This window comes from Corapipo altera, unplaced genomic scaffold (genome assembly GCF_003945725.1).
Source record: "Corapipo altera isolate COAL_440 unplaced genomic scaffold, ASM394572v1 255, whole genome shotgun sequence".
NCBI classification, from domain to species: domain Eukaryota; kingdom Metazoa; phylum Chordata; class Aves; order Passeriformes; family Pipridae; genus Corapipo; species Corapipo altera.
The window spans coordinates 1,526,051-1,541,405 of record NW_020884929.1 but is presented as its reverse complement, the minus strand read 5'-3'; the positions used below and the strand labels follow the sequence as shown (position 1 = coordinate 1,541,405).

The following is a 15,355-nucleotide window of genomic DNA, read 5'->3' as shown; positions in this document are numbered from 1 at the left end:
CCCTCCCACCCCCAGAAAATTCTCCTCCAAGGCTTCTGAGCAGGACCCTGCAGGGCAGAGCACAGCATATGTTAGTGAGGGAAGGGGGGAAGTGACAGATGTTGACTGCATTTTGGAACAACACAATTGGGTCCATGGGTAGATACAACTGTATCTGATTAGGTAGACAGCTCCATTCATCTCTTGTTCACCAGCCAGGAGGTCTCTAATTGTTTTGCAGATCACTTAGCAATTAATGATGCTGTTGCCCTTGGACAGATCATGCTACAGATCAATATTTTCTGGCAAAGTCAAAGCACTGAGTAGACATAATGATACTGAAGTTACTCTACTAATAGAGCCCACAGCAAGGATAGGGGTGGGAAACTTCTTAGATAAGAATTTATTTCTGCCACAAATTATTTTTATTGTTGAGGTGAGACAAACCAACTGGAATTGGAAATAAAATACATGCTGGCAAAGATACCTACCTTTCCTTGAACTAACAATAACCAGATGTACCCTTAAGGGTATCATATTTTCTCTTGCAAGTCCTCATTAACCACAAACCTTCACAAATTCCATTTCACAAAATTAAGCCTATTCAAAATATTTCAGCAAATCAGATGCAAATTTGGAAAAAGAAGAGGTTGCTGAGCAGACTAATGAGTGAACAGAAGTGGGAGTCTTGAAACTGGACTGGAATGATCCCACTTGGATCAAAGGAAGAATGGCTACAGAGGGAAAGAGAGCCTGGGTTAAATTTCTCCTTCATTTTCCCAACACATGTGTATTATGGATATTGCTGCTGTGTAACAGCTTTGTTTTAAGAGATAATCTCTGTGCCATAACAATCAAAATTCTTCATTAGAAATACTAACTTATCTCTACAGAAAAGTAGGTTTGCACAAACCAGACCGTATTAGTAGCCCACATTAAATCCAAGTATTTCACATTGTCAAGGCTGATATTATTTTTCTTGTTCTCTGGTGAAATCTGGTTTAGGGCACTGAGTAAGATTTGCTGTCATCAAAGCCAATGGTAAAGTTTAAGCTGATCACACCAGATTGAGAATTTTTATTAATTATTTCCCCCATAATAAAAATGGCCTCCAATTTCCTGGTTGGAACACATTTGAAAACCAAACCAAAATCAATTTTAATCCAATAAAAACAAGTGTAAAGTTAATAATTTATGATAAAAAGGGGACTTTTTACAGTCTGTATGACTCAAAATGGTTATTATATTTAAAACATCACCACAAGTGAGGACTTGCTTGGATTTCTATTACAACTTCAAATTATAGCTTTTGAGTGCCTCAGGATAAGTTTAATTGGGAAAGAACTGTAGTTTGAAAATCAATTATTTTCAGTAATCATGTGTGTCAGTTTTTCACTAATGACCCATAGAGCTATCTGTGGAAAACAAATCTTATCAGCCCAGTGTCAGTCCTTGAGCAGCTCAATAAACAACCCAGTGTCTTACAGGCTCAGTGCTATCTGTGTGACCACGAATTCTCCAGGGTTGGGATGCTATTAAGAACACTGGGATTCTATTAAGTACACTGGGATTATTCCAGCACATAATGTGGCCATGAAAACCTGCCTGGGGGGACAAATGTGTTGTGCTCGTCTCCTCGAGGCCCCAAAGTTCCATCTGTGACAACACTCAGAGGCCATCACTGCCTGACCAAGGTGCTGCAAGCCAAGAGCAGGGAGCTACAGGAGCAGCTCTTTTCTATCCATGGTTGTGGATAATAATTTCTTCTTTGCCATTTTGAAACTACCTTTCATGTATCAGTCCTGTATCTTCTGTTCTCTCTGTGAGGCAGCTCCAGAAGTCTTTCCCCAGAGGTCTCCTCTGGATTCCCTACAGCCTGCACAGATCTTTTCCTTGCAGTGCAGTGTCCTGACTCCGGGTGGGATTCTGCCCATGTTGAGCAGAGCAAAGGGATCACTGTGCACCTTCTGTGAGGGGCACTGCCTACCACGTAATTCCCACTACACCAACTGCTTCCTTGATAATAGTCTGCCCTTGTTCTCTGTGAGTGCTCTAACTGCCAGGTCTTTTTCTGATGAGCAGATTTCTGAAAATTCAGCTCCATTATCTTCAGGGCAGACTTCATATCTGCTATGGATAAAATCTGAAGTTACTGATTTAGAATTAAAAATCTTCGTTTTATCATTTCCACTGCTGCTTCACTTCTATTTTCATTTGTTTCTATAATTTGAAGATTTTAAAAGCTTTATTTTAAAATTTCCTTTATTTTCATCCTATAGTTGCTGATTTTAGTTCGGACTCAAACTACAAATATTTTATAATTCTAAGGTATTTCACATATTGTGGGAACATAATATTTGATGTGATTATATACATTCAGTTACTTGTGTATTTGCAGAAAAAGGCAGCTAGCTGTGCTTGTCCATATTCATTCTTTAGAAGCCTGTGACAACTAGAATTATGCACATACATTTTAAATTGGCTTTACACTAAATTGTAGTTCTTTCTTCCACATTAACTTTCTCTTAAGCATGTTAAATAACAAGAGAATACAAAAATACAAATTAAGTTCAAAAAAAGAGCATAAAGTTAACATAACCTTTCTCAGCAGTTACACTTTTTTGATGTACACTTCCTACTCTAGCTTTTTTTTTTTCTGTAAAAAATTATTTGGAAACAATTAAATAGGTAGACAAGCTGTTAATGGAGAGTGCTGTATCGTTAAATAAGTTTTTTACTCAAATCTATCCTTAAACATGAATGACATACATTCTTAAAAACACAGACTTCTATGGACTTTAATGGATTTGGTGCTGATTTATTCCCCTCAGGTCCCCCCCGGTGGGCACTGGCACACCCCAACAGAGAAAATACTGAGTCCAAATGCACTCAGCTCTGTTTAGCTTGAAGAGAATGTAACAGTGATTTTGAAGAGTGCAGCTTACAAACTTATTTGATTCTTTTACTATAATGTCTCTATGAAGAGGTAACTGCTTGAGCCACTGCTTATTCCTGCTGCTCATAAATAATCTTTCCCAGGCACTCTGTCAAAGCAGATCCCTGAGGCTGCTGTAGAAGACCAACATCTTTCCAAAGCACCAGTGGAACCAGGAGGTTCCAGCTCATGAGAACTCTGGTTATTAGACACTTGACTAAGTCACTGGAAAGTTGGGAGCTCAGTGTGAGGTTCGGGCAAGGGCAAAATAATTCAAGTAGGACTGATGTCCACGTACTGAGAGTGGGAACAGCAGCACTGCCGAATTCCTTGGTGGTAACGGAAAGATTATGAGTGGGAAATCTGGGTTGAAGCAGAATGGTAAAACTGACAGCAGCAAAAAACACAGGTCTGTTCCAAATGTTGGAATGAATCCAAGCAGAATTTGCAAAGGAAACTTACAATAACTCTCAAACACTTGGCAATATGTCTTAAGTGACTGATCAAAAACATTACAGTCATTACTGCTTCTCATTTCGAGAAGAAACTGAGAGACCTTGCAAGCAACAGAAGTTGAAAACTTTCCCTCATATAAAGTAAGTCTGAGGAATTCAGGAAACTTCTTTTCTAGGCAGGAAGATGATAATGTATCTGTTTTCTATTAATAATCAATGTTTCATTGGTTTACCTGCTGCCTGTACAGGGCATGCTGGGTCAAAAGCTCTTCAGAGACAGTGTTTAGCTTTGTGGTCCATAAGATGAGACAGATTCTTGCATTTTCAGGTCTCCTGTGTACAACATCCAGGTTGCTGGAGAGTAAAGAAAAAACCACCTTCCAATATATATGAGACTAATTCTCAGCTGACAAGGATTTATACTACATAAATAAAACGCATCAAAACTGGGTTGGAAAACTCTCTGGCAGTTTCCAATGAAAGCCAAGAATTAATTGGACACAGAGACAAACAATTTTTCCACTCGGAAGATGAATTCCTGCAAGTCAAGGTTGAGTTACATTTAACATTGCCTGGAGGATTTTCATTTCTGGGAGTGTTTGCCTGGGATTTATAATAAAGACTAGGGAGAATATCCTCGGGTTCTGTTTTCCTGAGATTTTTATACAGTGTCCATCACCGTGGTAGCTGGTTGATGTATGTGAGCCATGGGGTTCTTCTGATTCAGAGGGCTCATTATTCACCATAATGACTCCCAGATTACAGGAATGGAGAAGCAAATCTTGTCCCCTTCTTACAGCAAACCATCTTTTCTGGAGTTTGGTCCAGTCAGAGGAAAACAGTCAAATCATGTCTTTGTTGGCAGCTCTGTAGAGAGACCTACCAAAACAACACTCGTGACGTGTCAACCCTTTTTTAAAGAAGAGAATTCGTGCTTTATTTAGAAAGTTCACCTCAACAGATCTCTAGAGTTTAAAATTTTGCCCTCTCAGATAATTAATTAAGAACAAAGTCCAAGTAAAAACAAAAAGAGAGTTCTGAAGAGATCCCTCTTTACCAAGCTTTCCACCACCAGCAGTGCATGCTGTCCCTCTGCCCTCCACACCTGCTGGAAGACAGGAACTTGTATTTTAAAATCTGCTGCAAAAGTAGTAGCAGAGAATGCATGTGAAAAAATAAGAAATGAAGCAGAGACAGGCAAGTAACACCTGAACTAAACTCATGAAATTATGGGAATCATCCATATGAAAAAACCCACCACCTTCATTATTTAATAGGAATGAAAATAAGGGAAAATCCAGAGAGTGCTCTAAAATCTACAGGGTCTAAAGCTATCACTAGGGTAAAACTTCTAGTAAAATCTATAGATACAGAATTACTTGGTGCTGTGTGCTTGATAATTATGCATTATTTCACATACCAGTGAGATTTTTTCTTATTCTACTGTGGAACAAATACTTACTCTGCTCCTTCACGATGTGTTCCATTTTCAAAGATGTGCATATGTTCTCCCATATCCCTGACTCCTTTTGAAGCAAGAATCACAGATAAAATGTCCAAATCACCCTAATTGCTTCCACTTACTGCCTTAACATACCATTACTGTAATGCCAGATACAAATCCTGCAGTTATAAAACCGGTGTGCTGAAACCATTGCTGTTTTCTCCAGAAGATCCACTGTTCTGGTTTTGCTCACCCGTCTCTTGTTCAGAGAAGTGCTGCCTTTCAATAAATGAAAATCAGTAATTTTATTCTTATCTCCCTGCATTTACTATCAGTATTGACCAGAAATGGAAGCTTAAATTGCCTCTTGAAGGACACAGAAAATCCTCAAATTGACTGGAAATGGGAAAGCATCCAATGCTCTTCAGAATAGAGCAGCATCTTGTGTCCACGCTGGGCAGCAAGCAGGTATTTATAAGTCCATTCTACTGAAAGAAGATTAGGACAACAGCCATGTTTAATACATTATGTGTGAGATGAAGACTCAGGTGTTACTAATTTCCTAAAGTCTATGATTAACTTCAGATACTGGAGCAAGGAAATAAGTTGGTACGAACTGAACAGGGATCTTTTCCCATCAAAACACAGAATGACAGAAAATGCAAAACCACAAATGAAAGAAATTAGTAAATGGCTTTATAGAATTCCCCTAAGGAAAAAAAACCGAGCTGAAATGCACATAGCTAAACAGAAAACCCAATATAAGTTTAAAATAAATGTACCTGCTCATGGTACATCCATCAGTTCAGCAGTTTTGCTGATCTGATCAGGAGCCTGTAAGCAAAATTGCTCACGTATCACAGGTTAACAGAGATTACCAAAAAGAACTCCAGGTCTGTAACTTTACATCAACTCATAATTCAAACCATCCACCTACTTTATTAAAGTTGACTCATTGGCAAGGCTGCAGCTCCTGCTAATGAGGATAGAAGGCAAAACAGAGAGAAAATTGTCTGGAGAGAAATGAGAATCGTGGGCCAGACAGAAGGAGGGGGAAAGGAAAGCAAAATGTTGGTTAAGTGTAAAAGGCAAAAATCTACCATGAAGTGAAATGAAACTCCTGTCTGGGAGAAAAGCAATTTAGCTTTATGAACAGCTGCCTCACAGAGGGTCAGGCATACGAGCAATTAAAATTAAACAAGTTGATTTTAATATGCCTTAGTAACTGTGATTGATCTCACAGAGCTGCTGTTGACTGTACATCAAGAAACAATTTAGGATACAGTTTAAAACAAAGTTTATAATCCTCCTTTAATGGATTTTAGTACCTCAGGCAGTACACTGTTCTAAAAATTATTAAAATGTGCCCTGTCTCTGTGTAATCAATAAAGCTTCCCACTGTAAGATCGGTGCAGTTCCAGGGACTCCTCATACCTGGCCATGCTGTGTCTGTAGAATTCCAAATAACTCATCTATCATTATTTCTGTACACAGGATTCATCAGACACCTCATCCTTCAGCTTATTAGCCCTGAAGTCAGCCAAACAATCCAATCCAGAGGTCACCTTTTAACAAATACAGACTTCACCCAAAACACACACCAAAACCTTAAAAGATATATGTCAAAATACAGTAGCAGGGATGGTCAAAAGACTGATGGAGACATTCAAGATGTGAACTGTAAAGTGCCTACAAAAGGAAATTGGGAGAATTCATTCTGATTTTCCAGGTGAAGTCTAAAATGGCAGGTTAAGAAACAGGTCACACATCTTATTAGACAGGAGAAGGAAACCCCACCTCTCTGACCATCCAAAAACTTGTACGGTCCTGAAAGTTCATTTGTTATTTTAAAAATCTGCTTTTTGTTGTGTTAAAAAAATCATAACTGATTTTAAATCAGATTCTGCTTTGCAGGGAAAAGAGCAACAAGTAAATGTTTGCCTATGACATGGATAAAGAGCAACTCAAAGCACACTACTGACATCAGATTAAAGGCAAACCTGAAGCATGAATTTTGAAGAAAAACCCCTTCTGACATAGGGCTATTCTAGATAAGGAAAAAATCTTCTCGGATAAAAGCTTGTTTTCCTTTCCCTCCTATCTAAATGTCCCTTCCATAGCTTTTACATCTCAAACTAAACTGCACCTGTGTCCCCTTCCTATTTTGTCTGCTTCCAAAATGGTGTGATTTTTCATTACATAAAGCAAAGTTGCTGACATGAAGATGAAGTATCCTTCAAATCCCCCCTATGCACCTTCTGGCACCACAAACACTCAGATGTTCTTGGGTTTAATCTGATTCTTTCCTTGTATTTGTCACAGAGCAAGTTATTCTTCTAACCAAAATACTGAAAGCTCCCAGATATTTTCCTATTTACTGGGCTACTACTTTTGTTTTTCACAGCTGCAGATTTCCCTTCACCAGCCTTATCTCTCTGCTGTTCTTTTATCAGAGTGTTCATCACACATTATTGTCTGCAGTTACAGGCAAAAAGCTCTGGTTTCCTGCAATAATTTCATAATGATGAAATGGATCCTGCTGAGAAACACATCACAAGGAGATGTTTTCAGGACCTTGTATCTCCAACCTGCGGGAGATCTGGTTCAGTGTTCCTCTGTAATTACTGTAATCTATATAAAATCACACATAAAAGCAATGATAAGGTGGAACACAAAATAAAAAAAGATTTAAATATGAAAAAGCGGCTGGCCTAGAGAAGCAACTGTTCTCATGCTGCCCAATTAGGCAGCTCTAACAGTAAATGAGATGTTCAGGGGCAGAAGGAAAAGCTAAAGTTCACAATAAAGTATAAGATTCTTTCAGAAAGATCTAGCTCGAGGCAAGGAATTTATCTTCAATTACCTATTTGCTCTTTATTCCTTTACTCAGAGTTTTGGCTGCCGTTATTACACAGAGTTTAAAGAACAACTGAGATTTTGACAACTCTTGAATGATAATCCTTTGTGAGAAGAAAGAGTCATTCCTCACCCTCACCCATAATCCCTGTTTTCTATGGGCCAGGTCTCTCTCAGCTCCACGAAAGGATAAGAGGTGTGTTAGAGGCCAAAAGCTCCTATTCCAAAGTCTTTCAAACCTTTAGAGATGATGATTCACACTTTCCTGAAACGGTGTCCCAGATATGGACCTTCTCTTAAAGCCATGTGAGAAATTCTCTCATTTTCACAACATCCAAACCAATCACTCTGAGATAACTATATTTTTTCCAGGAGTCCCTCATACATCTCATTTTGTATTTTGCATTCTCTCTTAGAAAGTCCACGTACCTCTGCCTCCCTCGTTCTTCTAATTGTATTAATTATACCTAAAGAAAAGACATTCCAATGTTCTGCTCATGCAAAATCATTCTTATGTTCAAAATGTAAAGGTAATTACAGTTGACAATTTCATTTCCTTTAGCATAATCATGGAAATTGAGTCATGAATTTAGGTTTTAATAGCTCCTTACTCCACATTAGAGCTTCCTCCTGATGAAGTACTGCAACAAACATCCTAAAAGGAACCAAGAACCCTTTTTTCCTCTTTTTTTGGTTATATTCCTGCTCTGGAAGAAGAAGAGGGAATGTTATGTCATTTAGGTGAACTATAACTGTGGTCAACCAGTGATTAAAAACATACAAGTGAAATGAAAAATACCACAAACCTTAAAGCCTAGAACACTATTTTTGGCCTGAACCTGCACATTCCCCATTGTGTGCAGTGAAAAGAATCTCTACTGACAAATTGCAGGGTTGTTTCCTTTAATTAAATATACGTTTGAAGTAATTAGCCCTGGATGTAGGAAATATTAATTGGTACTTTTGTACCAAAACAACCAGTGATAATAGTTTGTATTTCTACAGCACCTTCCAATTGGAACTGGGTAACTAACTCGTTAATTAAAATAATTAGTAATGTTTCATCTAACCTAAAGGGAGATAGATACATTTTTCTTTATTCCTCATTACATAGGCAAGATTTCATGGTGGTGTTTTTAACTACATAAAATTTTCATTTGTTTTCTTTTCAGAAAAAAGGAATCCCTGTGTGTAAAAAAGCCCCATTTAAATACTGTCACTGATAAACCACTTTAAACTGAAAAACTCCAGGATTTCTGTCATCTAAGTCTATCTTCTTTAGCTACTTCCCTGGCATGCAGGCATTAGCATTTCTAAGAGCATTAAAAACACAAGCTGGCCACTGGCCACTTGAAAAATCAATTAAAAGGGGGTTTCCAGTATGATAAATGCTAATGTTTTGGGAGCAATTCCCTTAACAGATAATATAGAGTTCTGTGAGGAATTAAAAGTAAAATGGAATAAAAAACATGTTTCAGCTATTTAATAACTTCTTAATTACACTCATTTTACTGGGAAAATAACAGGTAACAAATAACATTAAGTTCTTATATGAAAGACATGAAAGACAAATTATATACATTCAATTATAATTTCAGGTTAAAATAGGCTTTTTATACACCAAGCCTAAATCGACTGAACAATTTAATCACTTAATTTACAAAGTCATTAAAGGTAATAAGAACAGTGGCTTATACTGTCATGAAATCACAACTGTCCACACCATTAAACTCCTCATCTATTTCTGGCCTAACAGAAAATTATACAGTGATTGAAACAATAAAAAAGATGAGCAAGAGCATGACAATATGTTTGTCCAGTACCAATCTGGCTTTTTTAATGTAGATCACTAATGATCGATTTTCTCCGTTTAAAGTACTTAATTCTCAATTTTTTTCAGCTTGTTGCAGTGCTTCCTCCCTGCCCTTTGCTCAGGGGAGGTGCAGACCCAAGAGACAGCCAGGTCACTTCTCATGGCAGAGGACAGTTCCTGAACCCCAGGCCTTTGGCACCAGGGATCATGAACCACATTTTACTCAAGTTACTGCAGCTTTCTGGGAGACAAAAAATGATGATGCTGGAAAAGCACTCTGGGTATCTGCTGACAGAGGGAACTCTTGCTCATAAATCTGATTTATTAGTACTGAGTTCTGGCTGAATTCTTTCATGTCAATGGGCAGCAAGTTGTTCTCCACCGTCTGAGCTGACTTTCAAGAGCAGGAAGCAGAGAGAGATTGCAGCCCAGCCACCTCTACCTGTTAATCTCAGAGCAGCAAGGCAGCCTGGACTGTAACTCTCGGGCCCATCTCTAACAACAGAGGCTTTAGCAGATGCTGAAGTCTGAAACATAAGGAAGAAAAGCCTCTTCAAACTGGGACCGTTCAAATCATCAGATCAAACCCTTCCTCAGTGCCTGGAGGCTCATTCCAGCAGCCGACACCCGAAAGTTAAAGCCTTTGTGAATGAACCTTTCCACACATATGGCTGAGGCACCTGGACTATGGGAGCTTCACTTCTCTGATTATCTGCTGTTTAAGAGTTTAAGAAAACCTTTTTTGTGATGGTCTGAAGAGGAGTAGCATTTTTATCAAGGGAAGAATGACAAACTGAGATGAACTGAGGTTTTGTCAGAAAAAGATGATACCCACTTCACACTTCTATAAGTGTAAATTAATGCACTTGGAGTCTGACTGCACACAGCTTGAAGTCACATAAGTATGTGGACACACATGCATGTACACACAGCACAGGATCCTTTTGCAGACAGAAATATTATTTTTCAAGGCTGAGAGGTAAATAAAAGCATCATCAAATCCTTTTCCCACAGAATAACTGTCACTAGCATAATGTTTACAACACCTAGAAAGAATATTAGTGAACTGAGAGAGATGGCACTGCCCCTTTGATACTTTCATTATGGGAAGAAATACAGCCTGCAGGGCTTTGCTGCAAACCCTGCATTCCTTCTCCAACCAAGTACATATCGATTTTTTGGAAGTCTGATTATCAGTAGGTGAAAAAGCCCCACACAGTGGATGATTTACCCTCTCAAGGATGCATAAGTTATCCAGAGAATGATACTGATTATTCTATATCATCACCTGCAGTTCCTAGATTTGTGATAGGGTTCTCAGAGAATTCCAATATTGTTTTAAAGAAATGGATTAAACAAATATTTGTACTGCTAACCTGAATGCCCACCCTTCAAGTATCACACATTCTATCTCTCCTACCCACAGCAGCTGACCTTTCAATGTGCTTTCTCAGTCCCTAAAAAGACAGCAAAGTGTATATGTTGCCCACTGTCCAGATATTAACTCAAAAATACATTGTTAATCCCACTAAATTATTTTACATAGTAAGTCCCATGGTTAAAACTGCAGCAGAGCAGCAGCACACTGGCTGAGTAGTCAAGCAGCAAGAGCCACAAGTCTTTACACCAGCAGGAGCTACTCACTCATTTCTTCTGCTGAAGGAAACTTTCACAGACAACAAATAAAAATAATAAAATAAATAAATCCTAAATTGGATGGCAAACCAAGACATGTTCGGCAGGGTTTGCCTAAATGTAGTGAAAGACTCTTTTTATCACAGTTATAGCAAGACATCCAGTTGTCCTGTAATTCTCCCAAATACCCCTGGAGCGTTTTGATTTGTTTGTGTGTTCTTGGAGGTTGTTTCACTTTTTGAATTCAAGCCTGATTAATGTAATAACAATAACTGACTCAAGTAATGGTTTTATACAATCATTAGGAAACAGTCAACGGACCCCAGTTCTCAGTTTCCACTTCCAATACGTAAGAAGCTTCATTTAGAGAATGAAGTGAGCTTGAATCAAACTGATAGGAGCTCCGTGAATTCTAAACTTTATTGTACAGCATAATGTAGCAGAAATTAAATTACTTTCTGTTGACTGTATCATTAGGTCTCATTATGCAGTTCTATCATATGTAACTGGAAAAATGTTATTTAATCCTTACTAAATATGACAAAGACCTCGAGTGAACCATTTTAAGTTAAGATCTTCTGATCAGAAGCCTTCATGTTAAAGGCACAGAGAGCTTTGATATTAAAGAAGCTGTCTGTGCAAGAATACTTACACACTAAACGAGTTTATTTCTACCCCAGAACTCAACATCACCAAAAACATTTTATGAAACTAAATTCTCAGATATCTAATAAAATATAGAAGCAGCTGTGTCTTTAAAGTGATTCTGACCCAGTGTTCCCGAACTGAACCAGACTGCTGTTAACTGACATACTCCCTTTGATACTGGTTCCACAGCTGACAGAGCACTGGGAGCAGTGCTGGGATTTGGGTTTTCCAATTCCAGCCAGCCCAAGTGGCTCAGCAGAGTACAACAGCCACCAGGGCCAGCACAAGGAAAGGAGTAGGCCTGTGGACTGGGAACAAAAGTGCTCCTTTCAGTGGTAGTGAACAATGCAACGGGCTCAGCCACAACACATCATTTCACCCAAGGATCAAACTTCACAAGTCAGCTTTGTCTGAGCTCACTGGAGTCAAGTGCATTTGCACTTGGCTGAGGATTTATCTTCAGAAATTCATTCTTCTAAAAATATAAAACTCAAGGGTAGATACACTGTGACAGGAAGAGGTGCCTCTTATTCCTCAAAGTAGTCATGGCCCTTGGCTCACCAACAGCTTTTGTCAACAGGTACAGGTACTGCTCAATAACCATTCTGAAAGGCTGGCAAAACAGCTCCCACCAAGGACGTACTTCCATTCCCCTCCCTCCTCTGATATTCTGCCTTCTTTTCTTTTGCTCCTTTCCCCTGTGCCATATGATCCCATCCTGCTCCATATATCCCTCCTCCTTTCCCCTTGCACCAGCTTTGGAGTTTGTCAGATTCCTCGCTGAGTTGGTTCAATTTGCTAAGCCTGCAGGAAAAAAGGCCCAGGAAAATTATTTACACACACATTATTTTAGCTTCCTGCCAGGTTAGTGAGCTGTCAGGCTCCCAAGGGGGTGTGCTAAGTGGCAAAGCTCATGTAATGGAAGTGCCCAGAGCAAGTGCACAGTAATTGAGGGGACTGCATGTGTCTGTGTGTGTGAAGACAGAAACAATGCAGTGCTGGGAATGCTCCCTTTGGCAAAAGTGAGGCATAAATGGGCTCAGAGACATACTCAATCCATAGCCTGAGGCAAGCAGACATTTGGTATCTTGTTTGGACTGGTCTACAGCAGTCAGGCATTTATCCTTTGGCCTCCTTTTGTATTTTGACCACAGAAAGGCTTCCCTGCCCAGCAGTTCCAGTGCCACACTACCCCTTTAGCACAATCCAAACACAACGACACATATGTCCATCTTGAATGAGGAAAAAGAAACAGTGGATGCTTCTTTGCAATTTCAGCACAGGTCTTTCTTCCAGTAAAAGGCACCAACCAGCATTCACCAGACCTAAGGCCAGTGTGACGACTCCAATGAACATAAGGAAAGAAATAAAAATAAAAGTACGCATTTTATTGGTTTCAACGTAGCATGTTCCAAAATTACTCCTCCAGGATGCACAGAAGAGCGAGCAGATAATATACTGCTAGAAATGAGAAAGCAGAGAGCACAATGTGTTTCCCATTTCTCGAGCAATTACAAGCAGGCAGGCTCGGGGCAAGGCTTTTTGCAGCGTTAAATGGCTACAAAAGCAGTCTGACTTTGCTGCCCCTTGTATTCAGCTCTCCTGTGTGGCTGCCTCAGCTGCACATTTGTCTCCCTCCACTTCCAGGACCTCCTACAAGGACAAGCTGATTGAATAGCTCCCTGCAGCTCTGACCTACTATCCTGCCTTGGAACAAGCAACTGGACGTGACACGACAGGAGGGTACAGCAGAAGACTCTTTGTACTTCATAGCCTTAAAGCCACTGGTGCCTGTCCTCACTGCAGTCCAGATCCTCCCCCTTTGATGCACTCAAAGTCATGGGCTCTGACAGTGCTAATGGGGCAAATTCCACCAATATCACCGGAGCTCCCCAACACATCCCAAGGCACAGACAGATCATATTTCAACATCGCCTGAAGAACCTCATCAGTTTTAGACAACTGAAAAGTGAAAATTCCAGATTATTTTCCAGAGTTTTTTGTTTCTCTTGAGTGTTTGTTTGGTTTTTTTATACTTACAGTTATCTGCTACAGCCCTCTTTATCAGCCACAGGTTTCTCTGATTCTCTTTATCTACCATCTATTTGCAAATCAATGAAGGGGAAGCTGGGATGACTAAGTCTTCAACTCCTCGTGTGGTTTTTTTTATGGTGCATAAAATACATGGATAGACTTTCTAATCAATGAAAAGGTATAATTCTCTTTTTTGTTTGCAGTTAGATATGCATAAGTGATATTTAAATACAGTAATCCTCTAGGACAAGATTCCAATTTGCTGAGTGTACATGTTGCAAAAAAGAGCACTTCTAAAAATCATGTTACTTCTTTTTAACCCCAGTGGAACAACTTGCTAACAAGGCTTAATGAAAAACCACAGAACTTGACCCCAAGTGACTAACATCAAATCCGGAATCTGCTGCCACTGAAAAACTCCTGTTGTGTATAGTAACTTTGGTAGATTAAAATTAAGATTTAAATGTGAAAATGCAGTTGCAAAACTTCTGATTGTTTCTGGTAAACCTTTATCGTTGATGCACACAGAAAAACCTACATCTCTGCTTCAGTGTTAACAGATGTTATATGAAATTCCTCTAGCTGACAAATCTTCTTGTGCCTGATTTAAGGGCACAAGAAAGGGATTTTTGTAACAAAACTAAAGAGCTAACTTTGTCTACTGTGGCACCCATATGAACTTATGATACTTGCAGGATGATAATTTTCACAGTGGTAATTCTATCAATGCTCTTAGCAACCTTTCCAGTCCCTTGAGAGTGCTTTCACACTCCAAATGTGTTACCAGAGCTGGAGCTGTTGCAGCATATGAAATGAATCTGTAGGACAAAGGTCCTTCTTACTGATGCAGTACAAATCAGGACCATTATATAAAAATGCTTTCTGTTACAAATATTTTTTTCAACGACCCAGGAGCAGAGGCTCAAAAAACCCTTAAGGTGACCAAGTGTAACATCCCAGCCCTGGAGCCACAAGCTCAGGGGGCTCAGCCAGGAGTTTTACTTTTTTAAGTATATATATAGGGTTCTTTAATACCTTGAGATAGTGCCAAGAGAATAACCCACACATTTGTTCCCAAGAAGCACCTGTACTGATAATTTAGAGGAGGGAAAAAAAGGGAACCTGGCAAAAGTTCAAAAGGGCACCAGACAATCCAGGCAAAACATTCCACCACAGTGCGGACCCATCACATACTGATCCACAACCCTTAAATCAAAACCCAATCCCCCCAGCTTTAAGCTACCCAGAGCATCAAGAAAGGAGCAAGGAAAGAGAAGAAGAGGGAACAAGAAGAGAGAAGGAGAAAGAGAGGGAGACAGACTATACAGTTACCAAGAGATCCCTGTGGCAGAGCAGCTCTCAGGTGTCGGTATGGGAGGGCCCGGACCGTGTGGGGAGCACAGCCTTGGGTTTGATCTGCTCTGGGCCCTGTGGCCTCCCCCAGGCAGAGCCTCGGAGCCTCTGGTCACTCTGGGGCTCCAGGGCAGGGTGAAGGGCACTGTTCCCACTGTCCCTGCCAGGCTGGGCTGGTGAGGGGCTCCAGGAGCTGTGGGGTG

At 39.7% G+C, this 15,355-nt stretch overlaps 1 protein-coding gene across 10 annotated transcripts in view; it reads right to left on the bottom strand.

Moving 5' to 3' along the window:
- LOC113954467 (bifunctional heparan sulfate N-deacetylase/N-sulfotransferase 3-like) overlaps nucleotides 1-15,355 on the bottom strand; it is a 213,435-nt gene that overhangs the window by 112,968 nt on the left and 85,112 nt on the right. For 8 of the 10 annotated variants that reach the window (XR_003530206.1, XR_003530213.1, XR_003530214.1 and 5 more), the window contains 2 exons: nucleotides 3,603-3,723; nucleotides 2,767-2,882 (listed from right to left, as the gene is read on the bottom strand). The exons of 1 other annotated variant lie outside the window; for it this stretch is intronic. The gene's annotated coding sequence lies outside the window, so the exon portion shown is untranslated. Of the gene's footprint in view, nucleotides 1-2,766; nucleotides 2,883-3,602; nucleotides 3,724-10,858; nucleotides 10,940-15,355 lie in introns of all 10 variants that reach the window. One more of the 10 variants, XR_003530205.1, reaches the window with a different exon arrangement.